Source organism: Aythya ferina, assembly GCF_964211825.1.
Source record: "Aythya ferina genome assembly, chromosome: 4".
NCBI classification, from domain to species: domain Eukaryota; kingdom Metazoa; phylum Chordata; class Aves; order Anseriformes; family Anatidae; genus Aythya; species Aythya ferina.
In genome coordinates this window covers 1,234,945-1,250,803 of record NC_140300.1, presented here as the reverse complement: position 1 = coordinate 1,250,803, position 15,859 = coordinate 1,234,945, and the positions used below count along the sequence as shown (strand labels likewise).

Genomic DNA, 15,859 nt, shown 5'->3' with positions numbered 1-15,859 from the left:
TGAAACAAGTGAGAACAATTCATGTTCATTTATTACTGTTTCTCTACGCACATTGCAGTTTGATCTGCCCTAGCACAATAGCAGATGGCTGGATTAGGACTTACAATCAGAACCCTTAAAGCCACCAAAGAAGATGCTGGAGGGACTCCCAGGTCCACTGGCTAGCTCTGCCAAAAGGACCAAAGGTCTGGCAATGACATTAATATCCTGGTATGCGAACTGTATTCATAGGTCTTTGGTTTTATGGTTCCCACTAAGTCTTAAGGGTTCTCAGAGACTCACTGGAATCAGGGATGGAAAAGACCTATTACACTAGGTCATTTGGTCCATCCGCTGACCCCAGACACGGCAGGATTTTCCATACTGTATAGTCCCAAGGGCTTTGTCCTGGCCACTTTGAAATGACTGAAGTCATGGGGCTTCCACCCTTGTTCCTCTCCCACTGGGAGACCAGTCCTCAGCCCGACACATATTCACTTACAAATATTTTCCTGAGAGCACATCCAAATTTTTCTTCACTTCAATTCATCTTGTGACCCTCATCCTGAAAATCCTTCTGCCTCCTCCATTGGTATGAACACTGAATGTGTACACACGTATGTGTGAATGCCTGTGTATGGTTTCATCACACCCTTCACTATCAATGAGCTTGGGGCAGCCAAAGGGCACCGACTGAATTCCTTGCCTACAAGAAGCTCTGAGAGAGAGTTGGCCATGGTTATAAAACCAGTGGCTTCCAGGAAGAACGGCTCATTGGAGCTGGTGTTCATGTGAGCAGAATGGTCTCCCAAAGACACCAGGCAAAAAGGACCATTGTTATATTCCCCTTTTTATCCAACAAAGCCCTATCACCAAAAAAAGGGCATAAAACCCAGGACTTGGAGGTAACAACATTACAAATATGACATGATGCTGTCTTTGAGCAATCTGAATTCAACCCTTGACCAAGCTACATGCTTCCAGCATGGCTTTAGCAACCTGCTTGCTCTCTCTGTGCCTCATTTCCTTGTGGTGAAAGGATGGTAATGGTAATTACCTTGACACCTATTTCCATTAGGCTCTGCAGGAAAGGGATTGCTGCTATGTGGATAAGCTGGTTTGAAGAAGCATCTTAGGTAGAAGGCACATCAAACATCATACTGCTTCCAGTGGGTCGTGAAGACAGCAGTACCTTCCTTTCCAGGGCTGGGAGAGGAAAAGTCTACTGAAAATGTTATCAGTGGAAATATTCAGAGTGATCAGGGATAAGTGTATGCCTTGTTTCAGAGCATTTCCTTGGGAGCTGAAGAACCAAATTCCTTTGGCATCTTTGAGAACAATCTTAGCTTCGGTATGCAAAATTGCTCTCCAAGAAAGACTCAGGACACAGAGTGGGGACTTTCAGGCTGGGGCAGGGGGGTGAGGAATAGCCTGACATGACTGTTTTCTTTTCAAATAAAAGTTGTCTCCTGCGGTTTTCAGATAACGATGTAGAGTCCTGGGGTGCTAAGGGACTGCGTGGAGCCCTGGCCTGAGTGTGTGCTAGCTGTGCATGTGAGTGGGCTGAAACAAAAATATACGAGTGCTCAGGAGGAGTAAACTATAAACAATGCTTAAAAAAACACAGCAAGCAGATCCTACCCCATGCTTCCCCCAGGCCAGCCCACCACAGGGAGCTGGATGAGAAGGAACCTGCTGCGACTCAGCCTGGAGAAGGCAGGAGTGATGCTGGTTAGCAGGGAGAAGGAACTTGAGGAATGGGCAAAAACTGTGACTGATGCATCCATCGAAAGAGAATGTCGTTCCCCAGCCAAGTTCACTGCCAGCGCCGGCTGCACAGCTTCGAACAAAATATCTCCCTCCAGGAGAAGGGGGTTCTGTATTATTTTTATGGAATTTTTCCCCCTGGCTTTTTGACCTAACACATTCCCCACAGCTGGAGCACCTCTTGCATTGCTCTGGGCTTCAGCTGTGCCCTACCTGTGCCACATTTCACCTTGTGAAGCTGATGATCACCTTGTGAAACCAGGGTAGGATATGCAATATGGAGAAACATCCAGGGATCTGCTGTGTGAGGATTGCACCTTGGACACTGTCTAGACAGAGTTTCTGAACTGATTGCTAGCCACGAGGAACCAGCCCTGTCTTCCTCTTCAGCCAGGCACAAAGGCAGCCTTCACCACCCTCTCTGTCTCCAAGAGTTCACTTTTTGTTCTCACTACCTCTGCTTGTTTCTGAGATTTTCTCTTCCCTGATGCACCATCCACTTCATTGCCCCTTGGATTTTCCCTTGTATTTCTTGCCTTTGCTCTATCTGGGTTTCATTTCTTGGCTTTTTTTCTTCATCCACCCTGAGCACAGAAGCATCCTGTTAGAAGAAAGAAGTGGCTTTGCTGGGGAAGGACATCAGGGAGCAGAATTTGAGTTACCAATGCTCATCTTCTCTACTGGAGCACAAAAAGACAGATAGACAGGTATCAGAATGATGAGATCAAATAATTTTTTCCTACTTTCTTCTTTTAGAAAGCTTGCTGCAGCAAAGAAAGAAAAAGTGAGGTTACCATTTAAAATGTCCTCAAAATGCAGGAGTAATCTGCATTGCCTAGAGATACATCAGCACCTCAACCTGCAATGTTCTTATTTTCTAGCTGTGCAGTCCTCCAAGACAGCAGTAATGTGCCTTTGCTACCTAGAAACTAGAGATAAAAGCACTGTGGAGTTGTCTAGTTTATCTCTTTGCTACTGCAGGCCTGTCCCTTACATTTCTGTCCTCCATCTTATGTAGGTGTAAATATTCCCAATCTCACATCTTCTTTATGAGATGGTTATTCCATAGGTTAATAATTCTTACTTCCAGGAAGATTTTCTTGATGCTCAGCCCCAGTTTTCAGGCTCCACCTTCAGGCTTGCTCCCAAGCCCTTTCCCTTCATACTTATTCAATTATGGTACTTGAGTCAGAGGTTACATTTCCAGGATGGTAATTACCAGGAGTGCAATTCTTTTGATTGTTTGGAAGTCTGGCACAACCTTAACTTTTTCCAAGTCCTCTGCTCTCAACCTGTTTCTGCAGGGTGGTAGATAAAATTTGCTCACTTGTAACTATAGTATTTCCAGATCCATATCACCTGGCAATGACCAGTTTATGTCTTATCCAATTTTCCACATATTTCTCTACCTCTTTTATATCAACAGCAATTTTTGCAAATTGATTCCCAATTCTTCAAATGTCTTTTTCTTATATTTTCTTTTTTTTTTTTTTCTTCCCCTTTTTCTCTTTTTCTTTGCTTGTTTCTTTCTTTCTTTTCCTTGCTGACAGAAGGTTATAAAAAGGACATGGTATTTCAGCTGTCTGAGTCACTTGTGCCCTGTGCCTCCCTTTTCTCCTGAAACATTGGTAAAAGCACATTTTTATGCTGCTTATCCATTAACTCAGACCACTTTTTGGCTGCCCTTATCTTTTCCCTCAAAGCCTCGGCTTCCTCTGAGTGTTTTTATTTGGTTGCTTCTCACTTACACTGCTTCCCCCCTTTCTGTTCCTGCCTGACCTATGGTGCTTTGGCATTGCCTGTTGGTACTCTGTCAGCCTCAGGAAAATCGCTGCCTATGCCCCTTCAAAAGAGGATTTTCCCAGTGTTTTACCACATCAGTCCTCATTACCATATTCCCATACATCACTTCAGTTACTAGATTTTATCTTATGCCAAAGTGCTTTTTTTTGTGTGTTGATTATTGCTATATTCTATGCTGAAATACTGCCAGATTGCTTGATATGTCATTTATTTGACCTTTTTTTTCTCTCTTTTTTTTTTTTCAATTTTATTTTTTATTATTTTTATTATTATACAGAACTTGCTTCTTTTTCTTTCTCTTTCTCTTACCTTCTGTTTTTATAATGCCATGTATCACATTCTCCTAACTGGATGTCTTCCAAACTATGGAAATTAAACCATAAATGTTCCATAGCCTGATTTTCCATCCTTTTATCCCCAAGGAGATTAGCAGGCAGAGGGGAGGTTTGGTCAGTTTTCCCAAGGTTCCTCTAGATGTTTTCCACCAAATACACATGGAAACCTTTCCGTGATGGTTACGCCTGCCTACTGCTGCAGCAGCTAAAATACAAACATGAAGAGTATTCTCTTTTACCTGTAGAAACCCTGAGAAAAGGATGTTTCTCACTATGAAGAGATTAACACTAAAATGCTTTTAAGATAGAATTTGTCAAATGTATTAATGGGTTTAGAAAATGTTGTTCATAACAGTGCAGAAGTTAACACCATTATTAGTGGCATTATTATAATACTGTTAGTCAAGAAGAATGGAAAACGATTCAAGATTTCTTCCCTTCCCTTCCCTTCCCTTCCCTTCCCTTCCCTTCCCTTCCCTTCCCTTCCCTTCCCTTCCCTTCCCTTCCCTTCCCTTCCCTTCCCTTCCCTTCCCTTCCCTTCCCTTCCCTTCCCTTCCCTTCCCTTCCCTTCCCTTCCCTTCCCTTCCCTTCCCTTCCCTTCCCTTCCCTTCCCTTCCCTTCCCTTCCCTTCCCTTCCCTTCCCCACCCAGGTGAAGCTCTCAGAGGAGCAGTCAGAACATTTCTGATCACATCCCAGGCAGTGCATGCATGTGGAGGGCTGGAGGTTTGTCTTGCCTTGTGTTTTAATCTGGTTACTGCCATGTGAAGTGGTCCAGGAGAACTGCCTGTTCTCACCATCATCCTCCACTTTGCTGCAGGCTGTGGTTTGTTCCCCGTGTATGAACGGGAGTATGAGCAGAGCTGTCTGGGAGAGGAGCAGACCGTGCATGCAGATGCAATCAGGAATGTTCTCAGAGTTACCACGCTGCTGTGTTTGCTGCCTTCCGTGAGCTCTGAAGGAGACTCCAGAGAATTGCTTCTTGTTCATTCATTGAAGTCTAAAGAGGTTATGACACACATAAAGAACCCACAACATGCACACACGTATACCCAACACAACACTAACTGGTAATTGAAAGCAGGAAAGGTCAACATATTTTGCAAAGAAAATTTTAGCGTCAAGGTAAACCATTGCACTCAGAAATGTTTATGATAGTCGCAGTTGCATAAACAAAAAGAACCTGTGGTTGCAGCAAAGGCCCCTGGCATGAACTGGAAAGTCTTCTCCATGCAAAGCAGAATAGCCAATATTTCCACAAGGCCAACTCAGGAGAAATAAGCAGGGTTGCACAACGACCCACTGCAGGACTTTACCTCGCGGTCACCCTGCCTGCAAATAGCTGTTCTTAATTGCTGCTATTGAACTCTGGTCAGCTTCAGCCTTTGTTGCCTTTTTTTTTCCCTTGAAGTACTTGCTTGTGGCTCACTAATAGCTTGCTTCTTTCCCCAAATCAAAGGGTTATTTGCAGCAGGGAGGAATTAATTTGGCAACAAAATTGTGCCCCATTAATGATGCCTTTTACCTTTGCTGGGCAGAACAGAATGGCCCGTGAAAGACTAAGGGTCTACAGTCAAAACTAACAATGTGGATGGAGTGCAGTCTGGTCACCATGGATTAGGGGTCAGCAGCACTGAGGCTAATTCCTGTTTCTGCTTCTTGACTTGCTTTATGATTTTGGCTCAGTCTCTTCTTCCGATGCCTCAGAGGTGTATCTTTTTAGCCTCTAGATCCTTTGGGGTGCCAATTATCTCTTTAGTGCCTGCACTAATCTAATGGGAAGGCACCTGGCCTGTGGGTGGTTCTGCAGGAAGGCATATGGCCTTCAAATAATATAAGAGAAAAAAGTCTGCAAGGCTCTTCAGGGGTTATCTTGTTCGTGCACCTTGTCTTGAGGCAGGATTGGCTTTTTCTGACTGATTCTGGCAGACGTGTATGGCTGTCTGCCTCCTTCCTAAAATCCTCTTGTGACAGGGACTTCACAGTTTCCCCAGGCGGTGAATTGCATTTCTTCCTTTCCTTGTTGATAAAAGTGTTTCCTAATGTCCACTGTTCACTGCCATCCAAGGACATGGCCTCCTGACCTGTCCCTGGTAGGGAGAACAACTTATTACCTTCCTCTTTGCTAAAACACTGTGTTACTTTGCAGATGACCAAGCAATTCGGTTACACGTAATGGGGGCTGTAAGCATACATGGAAACTGCCTGAGGGTGTCCTTTAGCTCTGAGGGTGAGGCTGCTATGACCTGATTAAAATCCAGAAGCGTAGCCATTGAGAGGCAGTGTAGATACCCTGAGATATCCTGCGTGACCTCCAGCTGCCAGTGCACAGAGGCATGGTTGCTCTGTCTTATCTCTGCCATACTGACATCTCCCAGACGTCGGGGCACTTCCATTCTCCATAAACAGTGGTGTGAAGGCAAATTGGTCACAAAGCAATGACCCATCACACTGTATTGGGAACAATTCTGCAATTTTGCCCATCCCAGCATGAAGCCTGTGTAGGACTTGATTGCCAAACCATCGCCCCTCCCTGCCTGCCTTCTCAAGGGGGTCCTGGCTCTTTGCACCTCCAGCCCCTAGAGGCAATGCTGTTACATGCAGCCTAGCACAAACTGCTCAGCAAAGATCACTCAAGCAACAGCAGCTGGAAGCCAGCCGTGATTTACTGCCGGAGCCGTTCCTAGGGCTTGCAGTGTGTTGTGCTGTTACGCAGACCAGAAGATGTGGATTTATATCTTCTCTGCAGAGAACAAGTGCAGTCATAGCATGCCTCTGCTTTCCCACTGCTCAAATTACTGCTGCAACAAGAGCAGTTATTTATAAGCAATACGCAGCCCGATCGCTCTGTTTTCTACAGATTTATGTCTGGAGGGTGAGCTCCTATGTGGATTCTCTGATGACTAATAAGGGGCATGTTTACATTGCAGCCTTTCCTTTAGGGGTAACCTGCCTCCATCTGGCTGCCTATCTGCACAACGTCTGATAAACTCATGTAAGTTTTTGAGATCTCTTCCTCTTGTTCTAGTCTCTTTGACAATGGTTAATAAGTAAGAGAGTTATTAGGGAATACAGACATAATGAGAAAAATCCTTTCAGCATGCATATGTGGACACCCACCTGGTATGATCCCATCCTTGCACAAAGAAACATTTGCTCCTCACCATTTATGCTTCAATATCAATACAGGTGACAGAGCAAAGCATCCTCAAGGCAGAGGTAAGGGCTGCATAGGCTGAAGGAAAGATATTTCCCACTGTTGTCCATTCCTTAGCCTTCCTCCCTCTCCTCATCCTCCCATGGCTCCTTTCAATCCGCAACAAATAACTTGTGAACACCTCTGATCCTAAATTATAAACGGGGGCCAGGAATGAGTTTGCACTTGGACCTAAGTAGCCCAACAATGCCTGAGTCCTCACACGCATCCCCAGGCACCCCATATCCATTGGATCCTGATTTCCTTCTGGAAACATTCAACTACGAGATGGAAAACCTCTCAGAAAACTGAGCAGACCTGATCGTGAGAAGCTCCAAATAACTAAAAAGCAGTTGGTCCAAATGCTCTCTTCAGACATTTGTTTTGACAAATCAGTGATTTTCATCACAGCGAAAAATTTCCACTGACACATTAAACTTTGATAGTTTTTAAGTATCCAATGAAAAATTATAGATGCAAAACGCAGTTTTTTTTTTTTTTTTTACTATTACTGAAAGTTTTAGTTTTCTCTCCCCTAACATTTTTCTCTTGCCAAAAAATGGGAAAGGTTTGTTTTTCTTTTTTCACCAAAACCTCTCCAACACTTGAAGTTTTGACATAAACTAAATATTTTGATGAAAACTAAAATTCTTTGCTTTTAATGACATTCATGGGATAAAAGACATATCCCAACCGGTTCAACTGCTCTGTAAGAAAGGTTTATCTTATATCATCACTATTCTGATCAGAAACATATTTCCAGAATGTGTCTGTTTAACGTGTTTAACATGCCAGTAACAACAAAGAAAAATCTCTTCATAGAAATGAATGATTTTGCTTCCGCTGGGTGGCAAGTCAACAGTGGGCATTTCTGATTTGCATTTTGGAAAAAAAAAATAATAAAAATAAAAACAAAAACAATCTATTACTTCAGCTACATTCAGAATCCCCAAAGATGTTGCAGATTATTAATAGAGAGAATAATCACTTGATTTCTTTTTTTTTTAGTCAAGGATTATTCTACCTTCTTTGTAAGTTGCTGTCTTTAAATTAAGGCTTGATGTCCTTCCAAAATACATGATAAACAAAGCTATGGAAAAGATGCAGCATCATCTGTACTAGGATAAGGTCATCCCATCTGGCCTTAATCTACAGGGACAATGGATGAAACGTTTATGTATCTATTAATGGGTTAGTAAATAAACAAAGAGAACATGCCTAAATATAAAATAAAAAGAGAGGCATTTGGCTTGATTACTTGGCTAACTACCAGGTAATAAAATTATAAATTTCACATACTTTCATCCAGGAATCTTGAAGTACCTTACAAATCTAATGATAATGATAACCCACTCTGAAGACTGCAGAGGGATGTAGAGGTAGGATCACAGAATGAGGCATCCCATTTTCCTCACCAGTTCCTCTCTGCTCAGGGGTGATTCCATGAACACCCACCAAGCAGCTGCCTTTAAACCCCTTTCTGCCACAACAGCTATGGCAGCTCTGGCCCAGCACCTGGTGTGGGTGACCACTGACTTTCAAGCTGAGCGGGAATGTCACAACCTTTCCCTGTCCTGTCCCCTCTGTTATTGACACTTCTGGCCTAGACCTGTGCACAGAAATCATCAGATGCTTAAAAAGGGGCCTGCCTTTCTGCAGCCTTATGCAATACTGCCCTGATCTCATGTTTCACCATTAGGAGAGTCAGAGTCTGCACGGAAAGCATTAGTGATCTGCCCACAGGCTTGCAGAGAGCCCTCAGCAAGAAGCGATGGCCATCTCCAAACTTACTACATCATTCACTCACCTGCAAAACCAAATCCTTTGGTTCCTTGGGTAAAAGAGATCTTTCTTGGACCACAGCTAATGCTGAAAATAACTGCCAAGAGCAATGAGCCAAACAGCCTAACTCACCAGCATCGTGCGTGCTGAGTTATTGTTTACATCTGTGCAAACTGGAAATAAAACACAGCTTTCCAGCCTGGACTTTGCAAGATGGGTCAGAATAACAACCAAAACCAATCTGTCATTATTTTGGGTATAGGACTGATGCTGCAATCCAGGACAAGAACAATTAAGTGCTTTGCAATGGTATAAGCTGTTTTGTGTAGTAAAATTGGAGAAACAGCTTGAAAGCTGGGAACCAGTAATTTTCCCATCCTGTTGAGAAAAGAAGTGAGACCTGGAGAGGGTAGGTATTGACTCAAGAACATAATTGAGGGCATATTGGTGACTAAAGAAGGTACAGACCTTGCATCTTGCAACTCACTGCACGCTGTAATGCAGATGTGCCTTCTTTCCAGCACAGGGTACAGGGAGTTTGCTCAGAATTTAAACCCCAAACCTCTGCCTCTCTGTTTCTTCTTTCCCCTATCATGTCAGCTTTTATATCTTGCTCTGAAATACTCCCCCACTGTCGTAATCAAATTTAGCTTTTTTTTTTTTTTTTTTTTTTTTTTTTTGTAAAGGACCTAAATCTATCAGAAAGCCTGGCATGTCTCAGAAGCTCTGTATCTGGGGGCAGAGTAGAGAGGGAATTGAAATGCAAGAACCTGTTAGGACTGCTGGGGGAATCTTATTTGGGGGCAGATGCTTTTGGAAAGGAAGGGGTAATTTGTGGAGGGACAGTAAAGATCGAAGCCACATTTTGTTGACTTGTAGTGGCAGACAACAGCACCCTTAGGAAGAGTAAACCAAGAACAGGAAAACAATAGCACCTTGTGTGTTAGGAATGTGAGTGGTGATGAGACAAGAAGGGAGAGAGCACGTTGCCTTTATGGTAATGTATTTTTTGCTTAGTGTTGCTAGATTTTGGATCCGTGGGCTACCTCCATCTGATTGTGAACCATCCTTTGCTCCTGGACACATTCCTTCCTCACTGTCATCATGCTCCCAGCACTGGAATGACCACAGCCCAGCTCGGGTATCTATAAATACAAGTCAGGGAGCTCTCCCTGACGCCTCTGCCTTTTAGCATCGACGTCGGATTGGGCTGGCAGGCACCGTTGTGATAGGAAGAGTCTGAGCAGAATAGTTTGCGGGGAGGATGTAAGAGTGACTTCACCAGCCAACCGAGTCCCAGGGGCCGAACTCATGACAGCTCTTGAATTTTGGCCAAGATGTGAAGGTGATGGTCTTTGACAAGAGAGTATCTAATCTCCGCAGCTTTAATTTCTCATCCATATAACTGGATGATGTTCATACCCTGCTCTGAAAATCTTAGAGGCTGAATGTTAACACAGACTATCTCAAGTAGGAGCTGACGAATGATAAAAAGGAACATTTCCTCATGTGTTTATCTGAATTGCTTTATTAGCTCAGCTAATTCACTTTGCCCCCATGCTCTTCACTTCCAGCAGGAGAACCGGAGCGAAGACCAGAGCCGGATGAATGAAAAATACCATTTGTGCGTGTGAGTGCAAGAGTTTGAAAAGTGAACTTTGTTTTTTCTCCAGTAAAAATTTCCAGCAAAATGTTTCAGGTTTCTCGTAAAATAACAGCTATGTCACACATCAAAAACTGTTTAAAAAAAACAGTCTTTTGAATAAGGAATGTGGTGTTTCAACACATCCAAATTAAAAATTTTTGCTGAAAACAAGGAAAAATATATATACTGAAAGATTTTAGTTTTGGGGAGTTTCGGGTCTTTTTTCTCATTTAGACATTATCGAGTTGCCCAAAAATGAAAGGAAAAATTATTCTAGCATTTTCTCTTTGGTCAAAAGGTCATTTTTGAAGCAATTGTAAAGAAATCTCAACATTAAAAAAACATCAAATCAGCTTCAGTGAACATATATTTTAAAATATAATACTACTATTAAACTTAAAGGCAGCCCAGTATTAATACTGGCAGTGATCCAAATACCAGGAATTAATCTGAAAATACATTAGTAAATGCTTTTAAATAATGAATATTTGGGGGTATGTGCTCATTTATACAAATCTTAAAATATATTTATATTTGTATCTGAATATATGTGCCTTTTGTTAATGGTCAATTGACAGAGTGGAATTCATGAAATAAACTGTTCATCAGAAATGTGACCTAAACCCAGCCAAGATGTTGGGCAGATGCTTAACTTTAACCAACATCCCTGCTGTGTGAGGGTGATTCATAGTCCTCAGCAAGAACACACTGGTTTTCTTGACCCAAAGCTCTCCTTTCCTTTTCTTGCCTGGAGCAAGCTTGCAACACATGATGCTGCTGATGGGCTCCCAATAACCATTGTCAGATTTAGGGAAAAAAAAATAATCTTGTGTCATTAAAAGAAGCACAGAGAAGCAAGTCACATCTCACTGCTGAGATTCAGGTGCCAGATCTAGGAACTGGGAATGGCTCTTGTGCTCTAGTTCTTGCACGTCTCCAAAAGGTTTTGTTCTTGACATACCAACATTGTGAGGCAATCAGCACAGGTGAGAAGTCAAGGACTAAATGTTCCAGGAGGATAAATATATTCTGGGGTGGGCATTCAAGAGGTAGTTGCTGCTTCTGCTAGGAAGTATGGTCTTGCTCCTCAACTGTCAGTGACTACTAGTTGATCCCAGGGGATATTTCACAGGCACGTCCAATTGCCTCCTGATTCTTCAAGGTATGTGCATGTAGGGTTTCTGCTCAAAGGAACTCAGAGATGCACAGAAGGTTATTTAGAGAGGTAATTGTTATGATTCTGCTCTTTTCTTGGGCTCTTTCCTTTGTGTCTATTGGCTAGCATCAGAGACAGGCTGCTGGGATAGCTGGGAATTTGGTCCAATCCAATATAATGAAGTGTTAACTCTTAAATTCATGTTCTTTTACCAATGAAAGTAGAATCAGAGCCTTATTTCCACAACACAATCTCACTATGATCTGCCTCAATGATATAGAAAGCCCCTGGCATAATCACAGAGCTCTCTTTCCAGCAAGGTCTTTGGTGAGTTTCCCTCTTTGGGGAGGCAGCTCTCAGAGATGTGCTGCCTCTCAATCACTTGGGAAGATACTGATCCTACATTAGGGAACCTGCAGCTTCAGGCTTGAAATGTTCATTTCAGTAAGGTTACTTCTAAATAGAAATGTCAAACATGCACTTAACGATTTCCAGCATCAGAATCAAAATGAAAATGATTCTGTTGTTTGGAGACAACCTAGCACCTATATTTTCTTGTCCACCTCTGAGGTGAAATTTTTCAATTTTTTAATTTATTTTTTTTATTTTTTTTCCCTACAGGAAAGGGTTTGGAGAAGAAGCACACTCTCCAAAGAACAGGAATAGGAAGTGATTTGAGCTCAGTCATTTTTCAAAAAGGGAGTCAGACTTTTTGCCTAGCAGATTTCCAAAATACTTAGAGTTCTGAGAAGAGGGAGATCCTATCCACCTACCCAGAGCAACCAGGACTGCTATCAAAACAGTGTTTGTCAAACAACCTGTCCTATGCACTTATTTAGAAGAAAAAGCATCATAGAATCATAGAATCACAGAATCATTAAGGCTGGAAAAGACCTTCAAGCTCATCTTGTCCAACCATCCCCCTACTACCAGTATCACACACTAAACCATGTCCCTAAGCACCACATCCAACCTTTCCTTGAACACCCCCAGGGACGGTGACTCCACTACCTCCCTGGGCAACCCATCCCAACACCTGACTGCTCTTTCTGAGAAGAAACATCTCCTAATTTCCAACCTGAACCTCCCCTGGTGCAATTTGAGGCACAGAAGTCCATAACCAAGCAGACCACTGGGTACAAAACCATTCCCTGGCATCAGGAAAAGCCCCTGACCTGCAGGTACATCCCTGGAGCAGACACACCCCAGGCTGGGAAGTCTTCTCTGTCTTTCACCCAAGCTGGTTGCCTTTCCTCCCAGCCAGAGATCTTGGGAAGTGATTTGTCTCTCTCCTATGTCATGGAGATCCCCATCCAACACCATTTCTAGAAGAACTCTAGCTGTTTCCGTACCACCTTCCAGCCAGCCAGGCCCGTGATTTGCTTAACCTCCAGGAACGATCATGGTCTGGAGACGTACAGCTGGTAGGAGAGAAAGCAATATCCTACTAGACAATGCATGATGGTTTATTGCTTTGGACAGAGATCAGTAACATTTTCAACCTGCTTTGCCCCTTTTAACTCTGTGCTTAATTTATTCTGTATTATTTATAGGCAGGTAGGTTTGCACATTCATAAAACGTTCAGTTTCCTGTTATGTCTAGAGAACTGGTAGGAGGTATGGCAAATATATTCGTAGCAGCTCAAATCCCCTGTGTGGTTTCCATTGAGTGAAATATTCATCACTTCCTGTCCTAAACTCAGTGAAGCACTGCCAATGTTTTAACAAGGGGCTCCCACAGAAATGTCTCCCTCTTCTCCCTTTTTACCTCTGCCTATGTCTTTCTTTCCTTCCTTCCATCCATTCACCTATTCACCCATCCACCCCTAAATCTCTGAAAGGGTCAGTCATCACTTATCCCCACTAAAACCAGGTAAGCAGTATTGCTCGAGGGAGTTCCAGTCTGTGTTTATGTAGTTGCAGGTGGTAGAAAGGGAAGGAGAGTCTCTCCTACCTCCTTTCTTCTGGGGAACCTGAGCAAGAACCCCACTTTGGGCCATTTTCTCCTGCACTTGTTGAAAATGAAGAGGAACATTGCTGGGACATGTTAAAGAGAGCTGCCATTTGCTTTGAAGGTACCTTCAGACCAAGGTCCAGGAGCCATCAGTCATCCTAGATAACATATCGGACATTGAGAAGGTCATCACTGAAGCAGTCAGGAATAGATATTGGTTTTCCCTACTTTTCACAGTGCCTAACCTGTTGGGCTGCATGGCCTCCTGTGACACTCTCTGTAATTGAATCCCACTCGAGCTATTTTCTCTGCTCAGTGTGGGAAAATTCCGTACCATAATGACGGTTAATAATAGAAAGTTCTTATTTTATTTGAAAGTTTGCCGAAGAGCAACAGAACCATTTCCGATCCTCTTTTCTGAGAATATGATTCCCTCAATCATGTATTATTATTCTGGGAGGGGGAGGCACTGGGGGAACAGGAGGGGGGCATGGGCCTTCTGCAATGAATGGCTGGGCTTCTGAAATAAATGATTGTCACCTCCTTGTTCATATGTATGAATCAGCGGCGCCTGTCCAGATGCGAATGGGAGCCAATGCACCCCGTGCACCATCCCTTGCAGAGCTTCGAGCTGCTTAAATTTAATTTAGTTTCCTTTTCCTTACACAGTTGTACTAAGAAGCCACAATAGAGGCAAAGAGGAAATCAAATCTGGAAAATATGCATTCATCTTGAAAGGCATCAGAAATGTGTTGACAATACAATAAAACACGCACGTGAAAAAGCAACATCAATAGAGCTCGTCAAATTCTTCTGCTCAGTAGTCCCAGCTGAGGTCAGATTGTCTGGCAACCTGTTTGAAGGTTGTAATACATCCTTCATGAATACATGGGCATGGGTTAGATGCCAACTCTCTGCATGGTGAGATTTCCTACTTTTTCTTCTTAATTTCAAACAGAATTGTGGTGCTCTTTTTAAAAAGATAGTCTTTTGGAATTGGATACCTAAAGCCCAAAAATTTGTTGAACTTCTGTAAGATTTGACTAGTGCAAAGAGCAATGGACAGATGGAACAATACGTAAATATTATGAAGGCAAGAATGACTTAATGATTAGATGGTTAGAAGTATATATATTGAGGAGAGAGAGATGCTCTGTCTAGAAGAATAGCTGGCTAGAATGAAAGGGGAAGGAGAGCTCCATAAATCTGACTTTGTAGAAAGATGCAGGCAGATTAAATGCTTGTTTGTCTGCTGGGAAAATGCTGTGTCTTCAAATTAGTAAGACAATAAGAATAAAAGCACTTGCTTCGGTGTGTTTTCTGTCCCCTCAGTTTGGTGGATCCTCACAAAATAGTTTCTGTATCAACTTCAACTTTATCCATACATTTTTGATCTACTCAGTGTCCTCATGGATAAAATGAGGAAGATAAAATTTCTTTGGACAACACTCTGAGCTAAAAATAGCATCTAATAATGCTATCTATTCTGGTAAGTACACTATTATTAATTAGTATTTCTGTGCATGCTGTTCTAGGGAAGTTGTAGAAATATGTAAATAGTCATGAGATGGATTTGAAACTGTCCACTTTATCATTTCCAGGGTGAAGAAAGAAGGAAGATTACCTCAGGTACCCTTACAGAGAAGATAGGTGAGGGAATTTACCTCTCCAAAATTCTTCAGTGATCTGAAATGATGGGCAAGTTGAACATTTTATTTTCAAGTAGCAGTTTAAAGACTTTTCTTACTTGATCTATGAAAAACAAGCAAGAAAAGCCAATTCAAGCATGTGGTGTCTCCAGACAGTGTGCTCCAGAGGGATGCTGTGTTTCCTCACAACCATTTCCTCATCAGATGACTGACTCCTGGAGTTGGTGAGTTTTCTGCGGTGGGTATGGAAGTTATTTTTTCATTCTCTGCCTGAGTTCAGAAAAGATAAATGAAGAGATTTTTTTTCTTTTTTTTTCTTTCTTTTTTTTTTTTTTTTTCCAAATGCAGCAGCCAGGAACTGAAACTCTTCTTTCTTAGGACTCCTCATGAGAGGAGACAACTGAGGTGCTATAGAGAAGCCAGAACTTGTAGACTTCAGGGAAAACTAGTGCACTCAATTCCAAGCTGCTGTAATGGTTTAATAATTGCTGGGACAGGCAGGAGCAACAAGGTCCTTTCTGGTCTTATCCATATCACAGAATCACTAAAAAGTTGAAGTTGGAATGAACATCTGGAGATCGTGAAGACCTACCCC

General features: G+C 42.5%; 1 long non-coding RNA gene across 1 annotated transcript; it reads right to left on the bottom strand.

Annotated features, from left to right (window-relative positions):
- Nucleotides 1-332: 332 nt before the first annotated feature.
- Nucleotides 333-4,725, bottom strand: LOC311436657. Its single transcript, XR_014693005.1, has 3 exons — nt 4,620-4,725; nt 3,859-4,089; nt 333-2,426 (listed from the first exon to the last, which is right to left on the bottom strand). It is a non-coding gene; the product is annotated as an uncharacterized lncRNA (long non-coding RNA).
- Nucleotides 4,726-15,859: the final 11,134 nt, after the last annotated feature.